The sequence below is a fragment of the Prionailurus viverrinus genome, chromosome A1 (genome assembly GCF_022837055.1).
Source record: "Prionailurus viverrinus isolate Anna chromosome A1, UM_Priviv_1.0, whole genome shotgun sequence".
Taxonomy (NCBI): Eukaryota; Metazoa; Chordata; class Mammalia; order Carnivora; family Felidae; genus Prionailurus; species Prionailurus viverrinus.
The window spans coordinates 180,682,651-180,706,205 of record NC_062561.1 but is presented as its reverse complement, the minus strand read 5'-3'; the positions used below and the strand labels follow the sequence as shown (position 1 = coordinate 180,706,205).

Genomic DNA, 23,555 nt, shown 5'->3' with positions numbered 1-23,555 from the left:
AGAAACTGGTATTATTCAAATGATCAAATTAATATGTAACTATATGTATTCATGGCAAGGGCTACAAAGAAAAGTATACACATTGCTTTGAGAGCATATAAGGAACCAATTTGACTTAATCAGAAAATTAGAGAAAGTTTTTCCAAAGAAGTGACTCTTTTAAAGAAATCGGAAGAAGGATTAAGAGTTATCTGGTTGAAGAATGTAAGGAAGACACTCCAAGAAGAGGAAACAGCAAGGGAAAATTCCTGGGGGAGTGGGGGGAGGCATAGAAATAAGATGGACTAAAACAAACAAACAAACATAAATAGAAAAGAAAAGAAAAGAAAAGAAAAGAAAAGAAAGGAAAACAGAGGACCACTGTGGAGAGAGCGAAAGAAGAAGAGTGGTGCAAGATGAGGATAGAAACTTAACAAGTTCCAGGACATACCAAATCTCATGGTCCACATAAGGAGTTTAGTCTTCATCCTAAGAGCAAGAGGAAGCTGTTGGAAGGGTTTTAAAAAGGGAGTGGTTAGGGACATGATGAGTTGTGAATTTTCAATTATTTTTTTCTTTTTCTGTAGCCAAAGCTGTTAGTATGAATTTCTAAGTTACAGTCTGTCTTAATAATGCTTATTATGATATCAAATGACAAAATATTATCTTCCTAACTAGAGGGGAGACACCATGAAGGCTGGGATTATTTCTTAAACTATATTTTATTGGATTTAAGATATCTAAATAAGATGTGTGTTTACTGTTGTATTCCACTAATAAAGAGAAAATGCTGCCAATTACACTTGCCATTGATTATAAATAGCATCTCTATTCCAAAGATTTTAAAAACATGAAATAATGCACATCTTTAACTAATGGAATATTATACTTTGACTCTCTTACAGTGCCTAACACAATACTGAGTTGGTCAAAAGTGGAATGGGAAGAGTGTTGCCCTTCAAATGAGGAAACTGAGTTTGTAACTGGTTCTGCCATGCACCTGAACAAAAATGACTTTTTGGGTCCCACTCCACTTTTCTATAGTATGGACCACATGAGTACTGAGGTTCCTCCCAGATCTACATTTTCTTTGTGCAACAGCTGCCTGTCAACAGCTATAGGGAGAGGACTTTGAGGCTTTTCTCTGCTAGACAGAGTACCTTTCAGGGAGGTACAGGATCCCCTACACTTCTCCACGTGGAAGACAATAGGGAATGTGCCTGAAAGACATGCAGCCCTGAATTAGAGATAGAAAACTGGACGCAAGAAATCTAGTGACCAAGGGAAGTTTCTGTAGGCCTCATGTTAACCAGAAGATGGGAGCAGAGCATGGGCTATGTTATGGTTTGAACTGTGTTTCTGTCCAAACGGTATTGAAGTCCTAACCCCTAGTAACTATGGATGTGACCTTATTTAGAAATCATGGGTCTTTGCAGATGGTCAAATTAATATAAGGTCATTAGGGTGGGCCATAATCCAATATGACTGTGTCCTTATGAAAGGGGAAATTTGGACACAGAGACAGACATATACAGAAGGAGCAAATGTGAAGTCCCAGGGAGAATACCATCTGTAAGCCAAGGAATGCCTGAGGTCATCAGAAGCTAGGAGAGGCATGAAACAAATTCTCCCTCACAGAACTTAGAAGGTACCAACCCTGCTAACACCTTGGTTTTGGACTTCTAGCCTCTGAATTTTGTTTAAGCAGCCCCAGAAAATTATTAGAGGCTGTTTCCCAGAAGACCTATATTGCTACAGTGATTCAGGGTCTTTTACTTTCCACCCTCCTCTGCTTTTGAGAAAGTAGCAGACTATCACAGACCAGGGATTAAAAATACACGAGTGTTAAGAGAGTACAGTTTGCCCTCAACACTCTCTCACATCTGCTTTCTACACCCGACAATTCCTTCTCATGCCTCTGGCCTCAGGTATCAGCACCCCACTCTGCTTTCTCATAGCCAAGAATATCTTCCAGTGCCCTCCTCAGCCCTGTGTTACTCTTTCAACCTTAATTCCATTCTGCATCCTCCCCTCTCATTGGCCTTCATCTCATGTGTGTGTAAAATTAGTATTTAGCACTGGAAAGATACTGATAATTTTGTAGCACAAGTGGTAAATCTTGTAGGTGTCTGACATAGAATTTTCTGATAGGTGAAACACCTGTCAGTATGCAAGGTGCATTACTTCCAGGAGCCATTCTGGTGAGCTGAGAGGACACTTAAATTTTGGTTTGATGGTTAAGACAATATGGGTCTTCCTCAATACAAAATCTTCTGTCTCCTACATTGGCTTTTCTTTTCACTTTGAATTAAAAGTAGTCTATTTGTAGGCTGAAAGCCTCTGGAGGAACCCAATCCCAGTCACATCCATTAATAGGACCCCACCCATTAAGGCTTCATAAATTGATGCCCCTCCAAGGCCAAGACTCTACTCTAACATGGCCTCTTTCCCCAGATCCACAGGGTTGGAAGGTTGATCTAGAAGACAGTTAAGGTCCCTGGCAGCTGTAAGACTAAATGATCTTAGGATCTCATTCTTGTTATATAATCTCTGCTCATAGCCCCATGTCCTCTACAGTCACTTTCTCTTCTAATTTTCAAAGCTTTCTCATTTCATACCTGCCTCTGAAGTATGCCTGGAAATAGGGACAATATTGAAATTCAAATTTTGTGCAATAACCAGTATGAAAAAATAATTATAAATATAAATATAGCTTTCATTTATTGAGAGCTCACTGTGTGCCTGAGTTGATGTTAAGTGTTCTATAAGCACTTTTTTTAACCCTTGATACAAGCCTAAGTATGAATAGGAATCCAACTTTATAATAAAGACTGAGGCTCACAGATTTAAAAACTTTTCTAAGATCAGATAGGAAGAAGTAGAAATGGTATTCAAACCTAGATAGAGCCAGGAGGCCATGCTCTTAATCACTTTGCTATGCATTTGTTTATGGTTTAGGAAAATCTCCTTCCACCAGGGAACTTGAATCAGTTCTGAAACCTATGGAAGAATTATCTGAATGCAGACTTTTAACCTCAGAGAATATCTTAGAAATTTTGTCCTTCAGGGGAGCCTGGGTGGCTCAGTCAGTTAAGTGTCCGACTTTGGCTTAGGTCATGATCTCACAGTCAGTGAGTTCAAGCCCCATGTCAGGCTCTGTGCAGACAGCTCAGAGCCTGGAGCCTGCTTCAGATTCTGTCTCCCTCTCTCCCCCTGCTAGCACTCTGTCTCTCTCGAAAATAAAATAAGAACATTAAAAAAACTTTTAAAAAGTTTTTGTTTAAAGAGATTTTGTCTTTCTCTTCACAACTGAAGAAATCTGAGGACTTCATGGTCAAAACACTTGCTGGTGGATAAACATCTACAGACAAAACTCTGCATTAAATTCAGATTTTTGGTCTCCTAGGCCATGATATAAGACAGGAGGAGAAACTTGTCCTAATCCTTATATTACTGGTTCCCAAACTTGAATAAGCATCAGAATTACCTTGTAGGACAGTTAAAACACAGATCCAAGGTCTTGTTGGAGACATGACAATTTTCAATTCACTTGCATTTCAATGTTCACGCAATGCTCTAGGAACTACCTTCTGAAAACTCAGTCTTTAAACCCAGAGGATGCCGTAATATTAGGTGAGTCGGCCTCTTACTCTGGTCATTGGGTAAGAACTGGGCCTTGATACGGTGGTTCTTAGCCTTGGCTGCACATTGAAATCATCTGGGAGATTTAAAAACCCACCAGGGTCTGAATTAATTGGTCTGAGGTATGGGTAGATCATTAAGTGTTTTACAAGCTCCTGACATGATTCTTATGTGCAGTCAGTGTTGAGTACCCCTGTCTTAACACTTCCAACTCTCTGATTGTGGGTAAGTTATACAAACTCTTAGTGCTTCAGTTTTCTCATCTACATAATGAGAATAATAATGGTAGTTATGATTTTTGTGAGTATTAAATGACTTAATAAATTTAAAATATTTGGAAATAGGAGTGGCATTTAGTAAATGTTATATAAATGTTGGCTGTAATTGGCATCACCATTGTAGTTGTAATTAGTGTCTTCTCTCCTTTTTTTCTGTGTCTTCTGATTTTTATGAACTGTTTTACATATGCACAAGACTTTAAGTTTTTTCTAATGACCTATATATTAAAGCAATCAAAATTAAGTAGGGTCAAATGGCCTACATTTCCCTCTCCCCTGGTAAAAAGCAACCACTCTGTTCTTAATACTCATCACTGTTTAGTAGAAAGAGAACTTTCCATTCTTGAAAGTGAGAGTCTTATTTCAGGACTTTCAATTCTATTCCATTGAGTTATATGTCTATCATTATGCCAGTATGACATTGTTTTGATTAGCATAGATATGTACTGTTTTTTTTAATTTTTAAATTGTATTTAATTCCAAGTTAGTTAACATATACTGTAATAATGATTTCAGGAAGAATTTGGTGATCCATCACTTACATATAACACCCAGTGCTTCCTCATCCCAACAAGTGCTCTCCTTAATGCCCATCACCCATTTAGCCCATCCCCCCCCACCCAAAACCCCTCCAACAACTCTCAGTTTGTTCTCTGTATTTAAGAATCTCTTATGGTTTCCCTCCTTCTCTGTTTTTACCTTACTTTTCTTTCCCTTCCCCTATATTCATCTGTTTTCTTTCTTAAATTCCACATGAATGAAATCATATGATATTTATCTTTTTCTGACTGACTTATTTTGCTTAGCATTGTACAAAATTTTAAAATCAGAAAGCATGAGTCCTCCAACATTGTTCTTTTTCAAAACTGTTTTGGCCATGCTTATTCCCTTGTACTTCTATATGAAGCTTGTTAATTTCTGAAAAGATGCAAACTGGGATCTGAATAGTAATTACATTGAATCTGTCAATCATTTGGGGACATACTGTTATCGTAACAATATTAAGCCTCTGATTCATGAACATGACATTTCTTTCCATTTATTCAGTTCTTTAGTTTCTTTCATCAATGTTTTATGGTTTTCAGATTGTAAGTTTTTTATTTTTATTTAAAAATTTTTAATGTTTATTTATTTTTTAAGAGAGAGAGAGAGACAGAGCATGAGGGGGGGGGGCAGAAACAGAGGGAGACACAGAATCGGAAACAGGCTCCAGGCTCTGCGCTGTCAGCACAGAGCCCAACGCGCAGCTCAAACATACGGACCCTGAGATCACGATCTGAGCCAAAGTTGGACACTTAGCTGACTAAGCCACCCAGGGGCCCCTAGATTATAAGTTTTGTAGTATTTTGTTAAATCAGTTGTTAAGTGTGTTATTTTTTGGATTCCATTTATTCTTTTTTAAGTGTTTATTTTTGAGAGAAAGAGAACGTGAGCAAACAGGAGAGGGGCACAGAGAAGAAGACCGAGGATCCAAAGTGGCTCTGTGCTGACATCTGAGAGCCTGATGTGGGGCTCAAACTCACAAACTGTGAGATCATGACCTGAGCTGAAGTCAGACACTTAACTGACTGAGCCACCCAGGCACCCCTCTATTATTCTTTTTGATACTAATATAAATACAATTGTTTTCTTAATTTCATTTTCAGATTGTTCATTGCTAATGTATAGAAATGCAATTGATTTTTGTATATTGATCTTATGTCTTGAACCTTTAGTGAACTTATTTATTATTCTAATAGTTTTTTAGTGGATTCTTTAGGATTTCCTGCATAGAAGGTCATATCATCTATAAATAGAGATTGTTCTATTTCTTCCTTTAAAACTTAAATGTCTTTTTAAACTTAAATATTTCTTATTTTAAAATTTAAATTAAATGTCTATTTAATTTTCTTGTCTAATTGTGCTGGTTAGAACTTCTAGCAGAATGTTAAATAAACAGCAAAAGCAGGCATCCTGGTCTTGTTCTTGATCTTAGAGTGAAAGCATTGAGTCCTTCACAATGAAGTATCGTATTTATTGGGGTTTTTTTTGTAGACAACCTTTATTAAGTTGAGAAAGTCCCTTTATATTTCTAGTTTGGTAAGTTTGTGTGTGTGTGTGTGTGTGTGTGTGTGTGTGTGTGTGTTTATGAAGGGGTGTTGATTTTGTCAAATGCTTTTTCTCATCTATTGAAAGGATCATGTGGGTTTTATCCTTTATTGATAGTGTATATTACATTGATATTCAGATGTCAATTCCTGGGTATGTCAAGCTATTATTAAAAAAGCAACCAAATTTTTGTTATGTTGTTATAAATTTCAAACACATAAAAAGTAGAGAGAATAATATAGTGAACCCTCAGTGTCAATTATTATCTACTCCAGGACCAATTTGATTCATCTATACTCCTTGCTTAGCTCTGCCACATTCTAATAATTTTGAGGGAAATCCAAAAAAATATATTTTTCATCTGTTACTATTTGTGTATGTATCTCAAAGGGTGTAAGACTATTTAAAAATAGTCATAATATCATCATAATTAAAATAATTCGTTAATATAATAAAATGTCCAGTGAAAAAATTTCTTTAGTTAAAAAATCTGACTCAAGATCAAAATCAGGTCTATATATTAAAATTGATTCATGTGTCCCTTAACTCTCATTTAACTTTTTGGATCACCTTTCCACCTCTTCCCACCTCTTTATTTGCATGAAAAAAGGTAATTTAGTAATGCTTGCCACTGTCTAGGTTTTACCAGTTTTATCCCCATGGTAGAGTTTAACATGCTCCTCTAACCCTATATTTCCTGTAAACTGTTAGTTGGATTTAGAGACTTGATCAGACCCAAGGTTGATTTTCTAGCAGTGATTCACCATAAGTAATGCTGTCCAATTTTACCTAGGAGACACATAATATTTGATTGTTTAGTTTTTGTTTTGTTAGCAGCTATCACTATTTACTGCCTAGATTCATACTTTCATTAAGGCTCAAAGTAGTTATAGTCTAATTCTCCCTCTGTTCGTAAGTAACATGTTCATTCCATACAAGATTAAAGGGTGTTTGAGGGGGTGGACTGGAATTTATTGGAAGAATTTTTGGGGTATTTCCAGGAACCAAGGCTTCTTGAAGAGTTTTCAGAGTCTCAAAAACCATTAGGCAATAGGGAACTTCTCTCTCTTACCTCCCCAGGCTTGCCTCCATTCCTCTCAACTTGTTTAGCTTTTTCATAGCCATTTAAATATGGTTGCCCCATACTTCCTGCATTTACATTTCCCCAGCCAAACAACATGCAGAGATATTGTGCAAGGATGTTTCAATGTCAGATCCCCTAGATGATATATTCTGATTAGTCCAGTTTGGACCCACTAGTTATGATTATTAGGACAGTATGGCAAAGTCACACAGTTCAAATATGTCCACCTGTGGATCAGGTGAGGGAGAGTTCTTAGAGAAGAAGTGTATGTTTTTTTTTTCTTCCAAAATTGTATTTAAGTTCTAGCTAGTTAATATAGAGTGCAATATTGGTTTCAGGAGTAGAATTCAGTGATTCATCAATTACATACAACACCCAGTGCTCATTGTAATAAGTGCCCTCCTTAATATCCATCATATATCTGGCCCATCCCCCACTCACTTCCCTCCATCAACCCTCAGTTTGTTCTCTACCTTTAAGAGCCTCTCATCACTTATTTCCCTTTCTCTTCCCCTTCCTTTTCCATATGTTTTGTTTCTTAAATTCCATATATGAGTGAAATCATGTGGTATGTGTCTTTCTCTGACTGACTTATTTTGCTTAGCATAATTCACTCTAGCTCCATCCACAACATTGCAAATGGCAAGAAGTATATGTTTGGACATATCTTCCAAAATAATGGTTATTGGTATCTCCTCCTTCCATGTCAATCCATGGCTTCAAACCACCATTTTTATATATTGATGAATTTCTTTCTCCTCCCTTTTTTTTAAATGAGCTTCAGATTCTTATATAAAACTTCCAACTGAAATATCTCCTTAGAAATCCTGTAGACCCAAATCTTAACATGTCAAAGACTGAATTCATCATCTGACCGCCCAAAACTTGATCCTCCTGCTTCATACCCTATCTCAATGAAAGGAATCATAATCAATGCATTGAGCCATATAGGAAATGTGAGAATTAACCCAGACTCTTCACTGTATTATTATCCGTTTCTTCCCACGTCATCCCTCTTAACACAAGGATGCAAATTATACATCCTTTAATATCATTTGCATTTGTTCCTTCTACTTGACTCCCACTAATGGCCACTGCTCTAGTCAGTAGCCATAGTTTCTAATCTGATTACTCCCATAGTCTCCTAACTAGACTTTCTGGGTTTCAAAATGGTTCTTTTCCCATTTACTCTGTACACATCTCATAAAAGACATCTTCCAAAAGCATAGCTTTAATCATTTCATTATGCTGATTAAATTCCTTCAGTAGGCCACCACAGCTTTTAGGATAAGATTTAGCAACAAAAATTCTTCATCATCTGGCTCCTGACCACTCCTCCAACTTTGCCCCCATCACTTCTTCACAGTCAATGCATTGTCTAGTCATCCAGAAGCATTTTCAGTTTCCCAGATTTGACAGGTTATTTCATGCTTTTCTACTTGCTTCCCCTGACCTGTTTTCACTCTCTGGTATACCTTACCTCTGTTAACATTTTCATCCAACTAATAGCTAGTGTCTCTTCAAAACTCAACTAAGAAGTTCAATTTTCATCGTCTGTGAGAAACTTCCTAGAAGACACATTTGGCTTGATTTTTTTTATCTCCAACATTTAGCCCAGTGCCCAGTATAGAGTAAGTGTTAGATACATGTTTATAATATAAATAAATTACAAACCTACAGATTTTGGGCAAAAGTGCCTGGGCTTGTTGCAGCTCCATCTTCTCAGACATTGTGGGCAATAACTACCCCCTGCTTTTCAGTCAACACAAGTTTTCCCCCAGACTCTTCTGATGGTTCCCTCAGCTCAGTGTATCTCAGTTCATGGACCACAGGCTGAGAGGAGTGAACCAGACAGCTCTGACAGTCAGCACTGCTTCTGGGTATCAATGCAGACAGAAGGAGCCCAAAAAGCACAGGAAAGTATAAACAGATTCTTGAAATCTCCAAGGAACACAATCAATGCTTCCTTGCTTGATCAGGGAAAATTCAAAATGAAGGACTGATCTTTTGGAGTCTAGAATTACAGTCCTTACTATGAGGTCTTTGCTGATACCTGCAATTCACACTGTTCACTTTCTTGATCATCTAGGATAATTCTCTATTTCTGTTATTCAGTTTAGTTTAGTTTTAGTTTTAGTTTTAGTTTTAGTTTCAGTTTTAGTTTGGGAGACAGAGTGCACATGTGCAAGTAGGGGAGGGGCAGAGAGAGAGAATCTGAAGCAGGCTCCACACTGTCCACAACTGAGCCTTGTACAGGGCTCGATCTCATGAACTGAACCATGAGATCAGGACCTGAGCTGAAATCAAGAGTCTGATGCTTAACTGACTGAGCCACCCCAGAGCCCTTCTGTTATTCATTTTAATACCTGACTATGTTTTGTGTAACTCCACAGTTACATGTAAGCAGTTTGTAGAAAACACACACACATACACACACACACACACACGCACACACGCACGCACGCACAAACAATAACATAGCATATTTCTCAATGTCAGAAGTACCAGAAACCTGGAGAAGGATAAATAGTCAGATTTTTTCTGAGAAAGAAGGGATGATTCTAGAATTTATAAACCTATTGTGTCTAAAGTAAAAAACTAGCAACAATAATTATTGAAAGGTGATTTATGAGTATACAAAAGGTGAATCTGTAATCATCAAGAGGCTACTTGCATTCACAAAGGATAAATTATGCTAAATGAACCTAACTGTCTTCTCTAACTGGTAAACTAAATTATAACAACAATTCATATTAATCTGGGACTTTATAATACAAAGCACTTTAAACAGGTAATTCTCAGTGAAGTACCATAGCATTATGGAAAGATAATATATTTTTAAGCAAAACAGATATGAGTTTGAATATTGGTGACACCTTTCTTCTCTGAGCCTTTTTTCTTCATCTGCATGTTTAAAACATATACAATAATAAAAGATGATCTGTTTCCCGATCCAGTTACTGAAATAAACAATATCTTCATTTCATGCAGAACTTATTCTAATTATTACCATTCTTAATTTTCTCAGTAAGCAGTGAAAAATGTAATAGTGTTATCTTTTTTTGCATATGAGAACATCCAGGGTAAATTTAAGTGATTTTTCATATGACACCCAACAAGTATGTTAAAGAACAAAGATATGAATCCTGTTCTTGGCTATATGCTTTCCCCTATGCCATGGAGGAGGGAGATAACTTCATTTCTTCATTTCTTAAGCACGGATTACATGAAATTATAAAGAACTAAGAACTGAATGATATTACAGTATGGAGAGTTTATAGAATTTAATTGACCAGACCTCCATAATGTTGATCAAAATTCACCTGGTTGGGGATGGGGTACACTCTTTCACCCCATAGAGCTCCGGAGTGGCCTATCTTCTTCAACAGTTTAATTAACTTAAATAAAGGGAATTCTGATTAAATATGCAAACAGAGAGTGCAACAAGTGGGCAATATGCTGGACATCAAAATCCAAACTCATTTTAAAATAAATAGATAAGAATAGTGAGTCAAAATATTGAAACCAATTTTACCAGAGATCAAGAAAAATAATCCCATATTTATGATTTAAAAAATTAAACATGCTCACTTCAACAGCACATATGCTGATATTGGAATGATACAGAGAAGGTTAATATGGCCCCTGTGCAATCATGACACATAAATTTGTGAAGTGTTCCAATTTTTTCTTATTATACGTCACGAGTAGAGAATTGGGGATACATGGTTTAACAGCAGAAAATATGAAAACAATTCTATGATTTAAGTTGATTACAAGCTCAATATGAATCAATAATTTGGCATATCTTTCACTTAAACTTGGCTCCATTAAAAAAAAAATTCAGCATCATACACAATGAAGATGATGGTCTCAAAGTGTTCTGGGCTGATCAATCTTCACCTGGAATTTCACATTTAAATCTAAACATCAGGAGTGTCTGGGTGGCTCAGTTGGTTGGGCAACCAACTTCAGCTCAGGTCATGATCTCATGGTCGTGAGTTCGAGCCCTGCATCAGGCTGTGTGCTGACAGCTCAGAGGCTGGATCCTGCTTCAGATTCTGTGTCTCCCTCTCTCTCTGCCCCTCCCCCGCTCATGCTCTATCCTCTCTATCTCTCAGAAAAAAATAAACGTTAAAAAAAATCTAAACATATTTTGAAAAGAACCTTGACAAACCAAAGGCCATCTGGGAAACATTCCCAGGATAGTGAAAAGCTCAAAATCTTATGCAAGAAATGCTTTGGAGATACTGGGGAAGTCTATACCAGAGGAAAGAAAACATGTGGGAAACATAATGAAAGGTCCAACTAGAAGAAAGATTTGACTTAGTTTGTGTAGATCCAAATAGTGGACCACAGACCATGCAAGGGAGACATCTCTCAGGGCAAAGTGATGGAAGTGAATGACAATGAAACCTACTGTTTACCAAGCACAAAGCTAATATGTACCTTATATACTTTATTTCTCACAAACCCCTTTAAGTAACAAGCACTGCTACCTCTATTTACAGATTTAAAAAAAATCCAAGATGAAAAAATTAAAATTACTTGCCCAAGGTCCTAAAACTATTAAGTTCTTAATCAGGGATGAATCCTCACAACCCTATGATGTAGGTACAATTTCAGTTACAAAAAAACCTGAATTACCAAATTTGCTAAAGGTCAAAGGTAATTAAATGGTGGAACTGGCTTAATAAACACTTAAGTTGTACCAGGACCTGGGCAATACATTTTACAAGCATACTTTATTTTAATACCACAATGGCTTGTGATGGGTATTGCTATTCCCTTTTACAGATAAGGACACTGAGGCATAGATAGATAAAGCAAATTTGCTCAAGATCATAAATGACTGAGATAGGATTAAGACCCAGGTCTATGTGGCTTAACCTCTGTGCTATGCTGGCTCTCCCAGAGCAGCAGAAAGAATTATCTACCAACTATAGCTCTCTAAAAATGCTACAAGAGGTGGCCAGGTCTTCATCACTGAAGTAGTCCAAGTGGAAGCTGGTGGGCACTGTGTGAGGGTAGAACTGTGATGAGAAGACTGGGAACTCCAAGCTACTATGATTTTCTCAAATACGTTTTTTGGATTCATTCTTCACAGGACGTGCTAAGTACCAAATAGGTGCTTGGTAAGTATCTGTTGATTTGCATGGAATAGAAGTCCTCTCTCTAGAAGGGAACCCCTCAGTGCACTGCTGTGGGAGTTGTGGCTTTGCAAGTGAACTTTCTAGCTATTTGTGTCAAGGCTGAATTAGAGGGAGGCGGGCTTCCCAGCACAGCTAGCAATTAGAGTCCAACCCACAAATTCATGCACTGGACTGGCTGCTTGCGTGGGAAGGAGAAGGAAGGAGGCACTTTCAAGGGGAAGCAGAATAAAGTAGAGGCAGCCGTGGGCAGTAGCCCTGCAAGCTGTGGCCACAAGAACAGCCTGGACAGCTGGCCTCGGTCTCGATTTGGATTAAGATGTTTATTCTGCTCTGCCTCCCAGGCTTCTCCCTTCCTGCCCCAAAGGCTATCCACTTGAGTGTCTGAAAAGGTGATTAATTAGACACAGACTCTCAGGACCCGCCACGAAATGTTCTCAGACTAAGATTCACACTGGGGGTGAAAGATACCCTCCCAGGGGTACTACATAGAAACTCCCTCCCTCACTCACTCCTATAGTTTGAAGGTCATGATCCATGAAAAGATTAAATGCATGCCACGCTGAGCTTTTGCCTGAGCACAGATTTAACTGGCACTGTGAAATGGTAATGTAACCCAAATCTTGACTGGGGGTTCCCTGGAAGCAAATTTTCTCAGAGGAACATGCATAGATTGTACATTTGGTTTTTAGAGAGAACAAGTCCTTCTGCTCAATGCCCACCCCGCTGGTTGGTCAGAAATACCTAATCATCACTTCCTTGGGTTAAAGCAATGGTTCTCAAACATTTTGATCTCAAATCTCATTTATACTCTTAAAAATAATACGGGCGTATGGGTGGCTCAGTCGGTTAAGTGTCCCAAGTCTTGATTTAGGCTCAGGTCATGATCTCACAGTTTGTTAGTTCGAGCCCTGAGTGGGGCTTTGCGCTGCCAGTGCAGATCCTGCTTGGGATTCTCTCTCTCTTCCTCTCTCTGGCCCTCCCCCTGCTATCTCTGTCTCTCAAAATAAATAAATAAATTTTTTAAAAAGTTTAAAAAAGAATAATATAGGCTCCCAAAGAGCTTTTGTTTATGTGATTTAGACCTCTCAATATTTATCACATTGGAAATTAAAACAGAAAAATTTTAAACTTCATGAATTCTTTTTAAAATAACAATACACTATCCTAAGTTAACACAATATTTTTCTGAAAAATAAATATATTTTACAAAACAAAAATATTTGGTTGAGAAGACTGTCGCTGTTTTACATTTTTGAAAATCTCTTTAATGTCTGGCTTAATAGAAGGCAGCTGGATTCTAAGATCTGCTTCTGCTTTCAATCTGTTGTGATATGTTATTTGGGATGAAGGTTATGAAGAGAATCCCACTTCACACAGTATGTAATTAGGCAAGGGAGGAGTATTGCAATAGCCTTTTTAGATAACTGTGGTGATTTTATTATTTTTTTTTTTTATCACACCAAAACAGGTTAGTTGTAGTATGGAATCTGACCCCATGTCAATGAACTTTTCATACTCTATTACATTAAAATCTATTGATTTGTCCTGCACTTTGAATAGATCTTTTACCAATGCATGGTTTTGTAATATTATTCATTAATCATTTGGGAAATATTGATTCACTGAGGTATGCAGATCTGCTAAATGTTGGTACATTTCATTATACAATATAAAAAAATCTCACATCTCTTAATAACACCACTGATCTTATCAGAAAAAAATCGTTAAGTATTGGAAACTTGTCAAGCTCATAGCAGCAGGTAAAAATTTTTTTAATTCTAATTTTCACTTGAAAGCTCAAATTTTATCATTGAAATCAGATATTGTCAGTTATTTTCCTTGAAGTGACAGACTCACTTTGTTCATTTTTGAGAAAACGTCTGCCAGATACTCAAGTCTGAATAACCAGTTTGTCTGTCAGTCAGTTTTTCAAAAAAAAAAAGATGGTGTTCCATGGCAAAAAGTGACTGGTTTAATTCACAGCTCAAAAAATCTCACAAGTTCTTTTTCTTGAGAATTTGGTATGTCTCAAAACTGTTTTACGTATGCTTCCCATTTTGTCACAGGAAATATTAAAAATATGTATACTCAAGGGTTGGGATTTTAATAAAAGTACTAATACAGCTTCATCACAAATATTCTTAAGAAAACTGCCTTTTTGTCTTTCCCATGAGTGTGTGGTGTTGAAGAATGCAGAGTATCCTGCCTTGATTTGCTCTAAAGTGGCATCAGTTATGTCCACAGTTGCTTCTGTACCATCAGTGCAAATGTTAACTCTGTGAGAATGCCCGATAACATCTTAGTATTATTATGAAAATAGTTGCGATTTTGTAGACCTTCTGAAAGGTTCTTAAGGACCCCAGAGGCCCATGGAGTGCACTTTGAGAACTTTTGGGATAAAGTGTTGAAAGACCTTATTAAAATGCAAGTGTCATCTGGGAAGGATGAGCAAAAAAATAAACTCTTGTCAGTCACTGTCAGGTTTGTGTGGAGGCAGGAGAGTTCAGTAAGTATGGCCTTCAACTTCAGGAGTCAGATAAATCTGGGATAGAATACGAGATTCCACACTTTTTAGCTAACTCATGTAATTTTTAAGTCTTTTCATCTATAAATGGAAATAATAATCCAAAATCCTTTAAATTTGCTTTAAGGATATGATATAAGTAAGTACCTAATGCATAGTGCACACTCAATGTTAACTGGTCTTATAGTTTATGTTCTTATAAACTAGAAAGAATGAGATTTAAAAATGGCTAAGTTCTTTATTTAAACTTTTTAAATGTTTATTTATTTATTTATTTATTTATTTATTTATTTATTTAGAGAGAATATGAGTGGGGGAAGCACAGATAGAGAGACACAGAATCCAAAGCAGGCTTCAGGCTTTGAGCTGTCAGCACAGAGCCCAATGTGGGGCTTAAAACCATGAACTTCAAGTTCATGACCTGAGCTGAAGTCAGATGCTTAACCGACTGAGCCACCCAGGCATCCCAAAAATGGCTAAGTTCTTAATGGGCATCGGGAACAGGAAGCTACCTGAGAGCCACAGGGTTGGAAATTCCTAAGTATTAACTAAGATTAGCCATCTAGGGGGTACATGGAAAAGAGGTGAAGAAGGGACTAAAGACAGGCTTTACTTTTTCATTCATCTATTCAAAAAATATATGATGATAACCTACAGCATGCCAGGCTCCAATCTTGTACTAAGAAAAGCCACAAAGAAATGACAACAACTGGTGCAGTGGTCAGGATGCGGATTTCATGTCAGGAGAACTGGCTTTTGGTCCCAATTTTGTACTAGCTGTGTCACCTAGGGCATGCCCTTTAAATCCTCTCAAATTTGGTTTTCTAATTTAAAAAATGGGAAAGATAATGAATGCTTCCTTGTGATGTTTCAAAGAATAAACGTTAAAATGTGGTTAAAGCAGTCTTTAAATATTTTAGTGCCTGTGGTGTTTAAAGTGACTCACCTTTTTAAGCTCTTGAAAAGCAGCATTATGTAGATGAAGGAGTCCCTATATCCTTGATTTTTTTGACTCTAACTTAGAATAATAACACTTGCCTACTTTTGAGGCATCTTGGCATACACAGTGTCAATATAGTTTGTGTGCGATACATGTAGGTGTTCAATAAATGGCAGCTATTATTTATTATTTCACAGTGAGATGGATAGATTTGCCATGGAAGCTGACACATAACAATCCAAGAAAATAAATGGCAGAGAAAAAAAATTTAGCATGTTGCTGAATAAAAAAAAATACACCAGCAAGCATGTAATATTGATAGAATGAAAGGTCTGATTGTCATGGAGAGACTCATTCTGTGACCAAACCACGGTGAGGGCATCTTCTTGTCTTCCTACCTCTATTCTCAAGATCTAACCTCCAACTTTTAAGCAGTGTTGGAAGCAAGGGACATATACAAATGATATATTATTCCATCCTGAGCAGATGATTAGGCAGAATCTAAAGAGTGGAGTTTGGGGGAAACAAAGGAATTGAAAGGAGCAGACAGATGAAATAGTACCCAAGAAGGGATGGTAGGTGTCTCTACTGACATTAGCAATGGTGCATAGAGCATCTTAGAAGGCCACAGCTAATAACCCAGGCTTTTTTTATGAGCTGAAAGATGACAAGAATAACATAGAGAAGTATTCTCTACTCTCTACCTCATAATAAAATAGATATAAGATAGGGAATACCACCAAACTCAAAGACTGAACATTCTCCTAGATTTCTCATGAGAGTTTAACAAGCTAGCAGTTAATCTGGGTGGTTGTGAGCTTTATTTTATGATATTTTAAAATAAATATTTATGTAGTATTTACTAAGTGTCTGGAACAATTATAAGTACTCCACACATATTGATTATTTTAATCCAAATAAATTAGACTGCCCATTTTATAGATAGAGGAACTAGGCAAAGTAATTTGCCTAAAGTAATCCATTAATAAAGAGTACATTCTCCGAATCTAAAGAATCTAATCTGCTAAAGAATCAAGCTCCAGATTTCAGGCTTCTAGTCATACAGCTCTACCATTATAAAGGGAGTAAAGTGAGACTTCAATTATTTTGATTCTGTTCATAGTACTCAGCAATGATATGATGATGATAAAAAAGAGGAAGATACCCATTGTCGAGGTAATCTTCACACTACAAGGTAAGATTTGCAGACTGGAAACAATATGATGCATCTTCCTCCTTAGGGTGAAAAGTAGTATATTTAAACTCCCAGTTTAACCTGCTGAGGGATCATCTTAAATCTCCATGAGGACAGTTCAGTGGAATAGGAAAGTGAGAGAGCTTACTAATGTCTCCTTCTACCTAAGCCTTGTCCTTAATTCCTCATCCTTCTCCCAAACTCCCTGCAGATCTTTTTTTTTTTTATGAAATTTATTGACAAATTGGTTACCATACAACACCCAGTGCTCATCCCAACAGGTGCCCTCCTCAATACCCATCACCCACCCTCTCCTCCCTCCCACCCCCCATCAACCCTCAGTTTGTTCTCAGTTTTTAACAGTCTCTTATGCTTTGGCTCTCTCCCATTCTAAACTCTTTTTTTTTTCCTTCCCCTCCCCCATGGGTTCCTGTTAAGTTTCTCAGGATCCACATAAGAGTGAAACCATATGGTATCTGTCTTTCTCTGTATGGCTTATTTCACTTAGCATCACACTCTCCAGTTCCATCCACGTTGCTACAGAGGGCCATATTTCATTTTTTCTCATTGCCACGTAATATTCCATTGTGTATATAAACCACAATTTCTTTATTCATTCATCAGTTGATGGACATTTAGGCTCTTTCCATAATTTGGCTATTGTTGAGAGTGCTGCTATGAACATTGGGGTACAAGTGGCCCTATGCATCAGTGCTCCTGTATCCCTTGGATAAATTCCTAGCAGTGCTATTGCTGGGTCATAGGGTAGGTCTATTTTTAATTTTCTGAGGAACCTCCACACTGCTTTCCAGAGTGGCTGCACCAATTTGCATTCCCACCAACAGTGCAAGAGGGTTCCCGTTTCTCCACATCCTCTCCAGCATCTATAGTCTCCTGATTTGTTCATTTTGGCCACTCTGACTGGCGTGAGGTGATACCTGAGTGTGGTTTTGATTTGTATTTCCCTGATAAGGAGCGACGCTGAACATCTTTTCATGTGCCTGTTGGCCATCCGGATGTCTTCTTTTTTTTTTTTTTTTAATTTTTTTTTTTAACGTTTATTTATTTTTGAGACAGAGAGACAGAGCATGAACGGGGGAGGGGCAGAGAGAGAGGGAGACACAGAATCGGAAGCAGGCTCCAGGCTGTGAGCCATCAGCCCAGAGCCCGACGCGGGGCTCGAACCCACGGACCGCGAGATCGTGACCTGAGCTGAAGTCGGACGCTTAACCGACTGAGCCACCCAGGCGCCCCCAGATGTCTTCTTTAGAGAAGTGTCTATTCATGTTTTCTGCCCATTTCTTCACTGGGTTATTTGTTTTTCGGGTGTGGAGTTTGGTGAGCTCTTTATAGATTTTGGATACTAGCCCTTTGTCCGATATGTCATTTGCGAATATCTTTTCCCATTCCGTTGGTTGCCTTTTAGTTTTGTTGGTTGTTTCCTTTGCTGTGCAGAAGCTTTTTATCTTCATAAGGTCCCAGTAATTCACTTTTGCTTTTAATTCCCTTGCTTTTGGGGATGTGTCGAGTAAGAGATTGCTACGGCTGAGGTCAGAGAGGTCTTTTCCTGATTTCTCCTCTAAGGTTTTGATGGTTTCCTGTCTCACATTTAGGTCCTTTATCCATTTTGAGTTTATTTTTGTGAATGGTGTGAGAAAGTGGTCTAGTTTCAACCTTCTGCATGTTGCTGTCCAGTTCTCCCAGCACCATTTGTTAAAGAGGCTGTCTTTTTTCCATTGGATGTTCTTTCCTGCTTTGTCAAAGATGAGTTGGCCATACGTTTGTGGGTCTAGTTCTGGGGTTTCTATTCTATTCCATTGGTCTATGTGTCTGTTTTTGTGCCAATACCATGCTGTCTTGATGATGACAGCTTTGTAGTAGAGGCTAAAGTCTGGGATTGTGATGCCTCCTGCTTTGGTCTTCTTCTTCAAAATTCCTTTGGCTATTCGGGGCCTTTTGTGGTTCCATATGAATTTTAGGATTGCTTGTTCTAGTTTCGAGAAGAATGCTGGTGCAATTTTGATTGGGATTGCATTGAATGTGTAGATAGCTTTGGGTAGTATTGACATTTTGACAATATTTATTTTTCCAATCCATGAGCAGGGAATGTCTTTCCATTTCTTTAAATCTTCTTCAATTTCCTTCCTAAGCTTTCTATAGTTTTCAGCATACAGATCCTTTACATCTTTGGTTAGATTTATTCCTAGGTATTTTATGCTTCTTGGTGCAATTATGAATGGGATCAGTTTCTTTACTTGTCTTTCTGTTGCTTCATTGTTAGTGTATAAGAATGCAACTGATTTCTGTACATTGATTTTGTATCCTGCAACTTTGCTGAATTCATGTATCAGTTCTAGCAGACTTTTGGTGGAGTCTATCGGATTTTCCATGTATAATATCATGTCATCTGCAAAAAGCGAAAGCTTGACTTCATCTTTGCCAACTTTGATGCCTTTGATTTCCTTTTGTTGTCTGATTGCTGATGCTAGAACTTCCAGCACTATGTTAAACAGCAGCGGTGAGAGTGGGCATCCTTGTCGTGTTCCTGATCTCAGGGAAAAAGCTCTCAGTTTTTCCCCGTTGAGGATGATGTTAGCTGTGGGCTTTTCATAAATGGCTTTTATGATCTTTAAGTATGTTCCTTCTATCCCGACTTTCTCAAGGGCTTTTATTAAGAAAGTGTGCTGGATTTTGTCGAAGGCCTTTTCTGCATCGATTGACAGGATCATATGGTTCTTCTCTTTTTTTTTGTTAATGTGATGTATCACGTTGATTGATTTGCGAATGTTGAACCAGCCCTGCATCCCAGGAATGAATCCCACTTGATCATGGTGAATAATTCTTTTTATATGCTGTTGAATTCGATTTGCTAGTATCTTGTTGAGAATTTTTGCATCCATATTCATCAGGGATATTGGCCTGTAGTTCTCTTTTTTGACTGGGTCTCTGTCTGGTTTAGGAATCAAAGTAATACTGGCTTCATGGAATGAGTCTGGCAGTTTTCCTTCCCTTTCTATTTCTTGGAATAGCTTGAGAAGGATAGGTATTATCTCTGCTTGAAACGTCTGGTAGAACTCCCCTGGGAAGCCATCTGGTCCTGGACTCTTATTTGTTGGGAGATTTTTGATAACCGATTCAATTTCTTCGCTGGTTATGGGTCTGTTCAAGCTTTCTATTTCCTCCTGATTGAGTTTTGGAAGAGTGTGGGTGTTCAGGAATTTGTCCATTTCTTCCAGGTTGTCCAATTTGTTGGCATATAAGTTTTCATAGTATTCCCTGATAATTGTTTGTATCTCTGAGGGATTGGTTGTAATCATTCCATTTTCATTCATGATTTTATCTATTTGGGTCATCTCCCTTTTCTTTTTGAGAAGCCTGGCTAGAGGTTTGTCAATTTTGTTTATTTTTTCAAAAAACCAACTCTTGGTTTCGTTGATCTGCTCTACAGTTTTTTTAGTTTCTATATTGTTTATTTCTGCTCTGATCTTTATGATTTCTCTTCTTCTGCTGGGCTTAGGCTGCCTTTGCTGTTCTGCTTCTAGTTCCTTTAGGTGTGCTGTTAGATTTTGTATTTGGGATTTTTCTTGTTTCTTGAGATAGGCCTGGATTGCAATGTATTTTCCTCTCAGGACTGCCTTTGCTGCGTCCCAAAGCGTTTGGATTGTTGTATTTTCATTTTCGTTTGTTTCCATATATTTTTTAATTTCTTCTCTAATTGTCTGGTTGACCCACTCATTCGTTAGTAGGGTGTTCTTTAACCTCCATGCTTTTGGAGGTTTTCCAGACTTTTTTCTGTGGTTGATTTCAAGCTTCATAGCATTGTGGTCTGAAAGTAAGCATGGTATAATTTCAATTCTTGTAAACTTATGAAGGGCTGTTTTGTGACCCAGTATATGATCTATCTTGGAGAATGTTCCATGTGCACTCGAGAAGAAAGTATATTCTGTTGCTTTGGGATGCATCCCTGCAGATCTTAACAAAGCTTTCAAAGTTACCCCGAGGGATGAATGGAGCCTCAACCTTTAGGAATCATTCATCTACTTGAAAAGAAATAGCAGGAGGATGGCAGGAAGAGAGACATTGATTTCATTTCCTCAGAAGCTGCTCAGCATGAAATGAATTTTTGGAGGAGATCTGAAACTAGTGTTCAAATGATCCCACGTAACCAAATAGGCTCTAGAAACCCCCTTTATCATATTTGCCTCTCAAAGTGTTCCCTGTCCAAGAGTACTATCCAGGAAGTGATGTGGGCTCTCCATCAGACTCTAGTCAGTCAGGTGCTGAAGCTGCCTGCTCACCTGAACTATCCAGTGGGCTTAAAATGGGAGAAACAGCCTATGACGATCACCTCAACTTGAACCAGGCACCTTCCAACCAAGTTAGAATAGCTTCTCAATCCTGAATACAAGTTAGAATCACTTAGAACACATTTTATAAATATACCCAGAGCCCACATTCTATCAGAGTCCAATTCAATCAGATTCTCTGAAGAGGCAGCCTGCATATCATTATTTTATGAAAGTTCTCCACGAGCTTATGATGCTAAGGTTGACTATAATTTCTAGGGACATTTAAAATCTCTTCTGCACAGCCAGCACGATTCTAGTGGCTTCCTGGTCTCCATGGAAAGTTTCTTAGTAGAAGAGGAAGAGTTATCCCAGTAGCATCAAAACAGCACAGGCTTTGGAGTTCTGGGTTCTAATTTTATTTCAAAGAGTTACTGATACTGTACAATTTGAGGCAGCATTAAGCAGCACAGCAGAGATAAATTAGATGTAGGGTCCACTTTGAAGTGAGAGAGGCCTAGGGTCAAGTCCAAGTTCTTTCAATCACTAGCTGAATGATATCACATCTATATTTATTCATCTGTAGAATGGGTATATTAATGCTTCCTTGCAGGGGAGTGAGATTTGAGATTGCAAATTCTATAAGTAAACCAGTTAGTACAAAGTTGGGCATATGGTAGCTATTATAATAAGGACTTTAGAATCTCTCACATATACTCCCCCACTGCAACCCACTATCAAGCCAAACTAGGCCTGTGAGGGCTGAGATTTCTAAGAAGGGTTTTGGGGTAGGTAGAGCCATATCTGAGAGGCCTTGTAGAACATTGTAATTATTGTGAACATTATGCTAATTTATGCAGAATAGGGATAGTCCAATTTATACTTTGAGAAGGCCACTCTGGCTCCTGTGTGAAGATCAGGTTGGAGATGGATAAGAACAGAAACAAGGAAACTGGTTAGGAGGCTATTGTAGTAGCTCTGGTGAAAGATACTAGAGGTTTAGAGTAATGAAGTGGTAAGAGGGATGAGGAGACATAATCTAATGAGATAAGCTTTGAAAGGAGCAGGAAGAAGGCTTGTGTATCCATTGGACTGTAGGGTAAGAGAGGAGAGAAAGTTCAGTGTGTCTCCCAGGTTTCTGATTTGAAGCCCAAGGTGGATTATGGGCCCATTTATCAAGACGGAAGACGGTTGGAGAAGGATTTTGGAGAACAACTGAAAGTTGTGTTTTGGTCATGTGAACTTTAAGATTCATATGAGTCATTTAAGTTGAAAAAACATATAGATGGTTAAGTATATAGATGTGAAGTTCCAAAGAGAAGAGTGGACAGGTAATATATATTGGAGAATCATTTTCATAAAAGTGGTGTGATTTTGTGAGAATGGCTAAGATCACCTAGGTGAGAATATAAAGTGAAAGTAGAAGAAAAGGAAACAAACATAGAATGGATTCCTAAAGAATACTAAAAGAAGGCTGCTTTGTTGTTTACTAGAGTATACATTCCTTGAGACCAGGAATATGCCTTATTCACTCCTGGGTTCCTCGTGCCTGATACACATTAGGCCCTTAGTAAATACTGTATGATTCAATAAGCAAATCAATGAGGTAGGTGATGTTCCAAGAACTGTCTCTGATTCTGATATTTCAGACTGTGAGCGTGTATGTGTTTTCTGTGTAAGTTTTAGAAAGTGAGCTCAGCCCTTGAAGAAATATGAGGCCTCTTTTTTTTTTTTTTTGAAGACTCTTAATTGTCCAGAGAATTCTTATTACTGTAACTCTATGGTTTCCACTGTCTTTTGCCTGAGGAAGCTATTTGATGTTCAGTCCCCCACACAAACAGGTATTTAAGGCATTAAGAACAAAAATGGTTTAGCTTAATTACATGCTTTCAACCCATTGGTTCTGTTTAATAAGGTTCATCTCCTGAGACACTTTAATAAAGATGCAAAATAATCCTCTCAGAAAGGGACTGACATTTCCACAGAGACCAAGATGGGGCCAGTTCATCTCTGATAGCTGTCACCCCTGCATCTCCCTGGTAACCTCTTCATGGCCCCTCTGGGCCAATGCCTCTCTCCTCTTTAAAATTCAGTGAACTCTCCCATTACTTCTTGTGCAGCTCTGTCTCCCACAAGGGAAAGACAAAAAAGCAATTCCTCTTCCAGGCTCCTTTTAAAAAATCGACTAGCCACCTGGTATAGATGTGCCAATAATGGTATGTAAAAGACCCAAAAGGAGGCTGTTGAGACATCCTGCATAAAAATTAAAACTAAAAAGAGAAATGTTCTACCTGATCTCTGTTCTCCCACCTCTCAGGGTAGGAGGGGTGGGAGAACAGTGCAGAGAGCCAAGCTAGGCTGAGTCCACAGCTCACTCTCCTGCTCC

General features: G+C 38.0%; 1 long non-coding RNA gene and 1 other non-coding gene across 2 annotated transcripts in view; both read left to right on the top strand.

Moving 5' to 3' along the window:
• LOC125173712 (uncharacterized) overlaps nt 1–23,555 on the top strand; it is a 95,743-nt gene that overhangs the window by 62,790 nt on the left and 9,398 nt on the right. The window lies entirely within an intron of this gene.
• Nucleotides 10,655–10,761, top strand: LOC125147080 (U6 spliceosomal RNA). Its single transcript, XR_007145002.1, has one exon. It is a non-coding gene; the product is annotated as a U6 spliceosomal RNA (small nuclear RNA).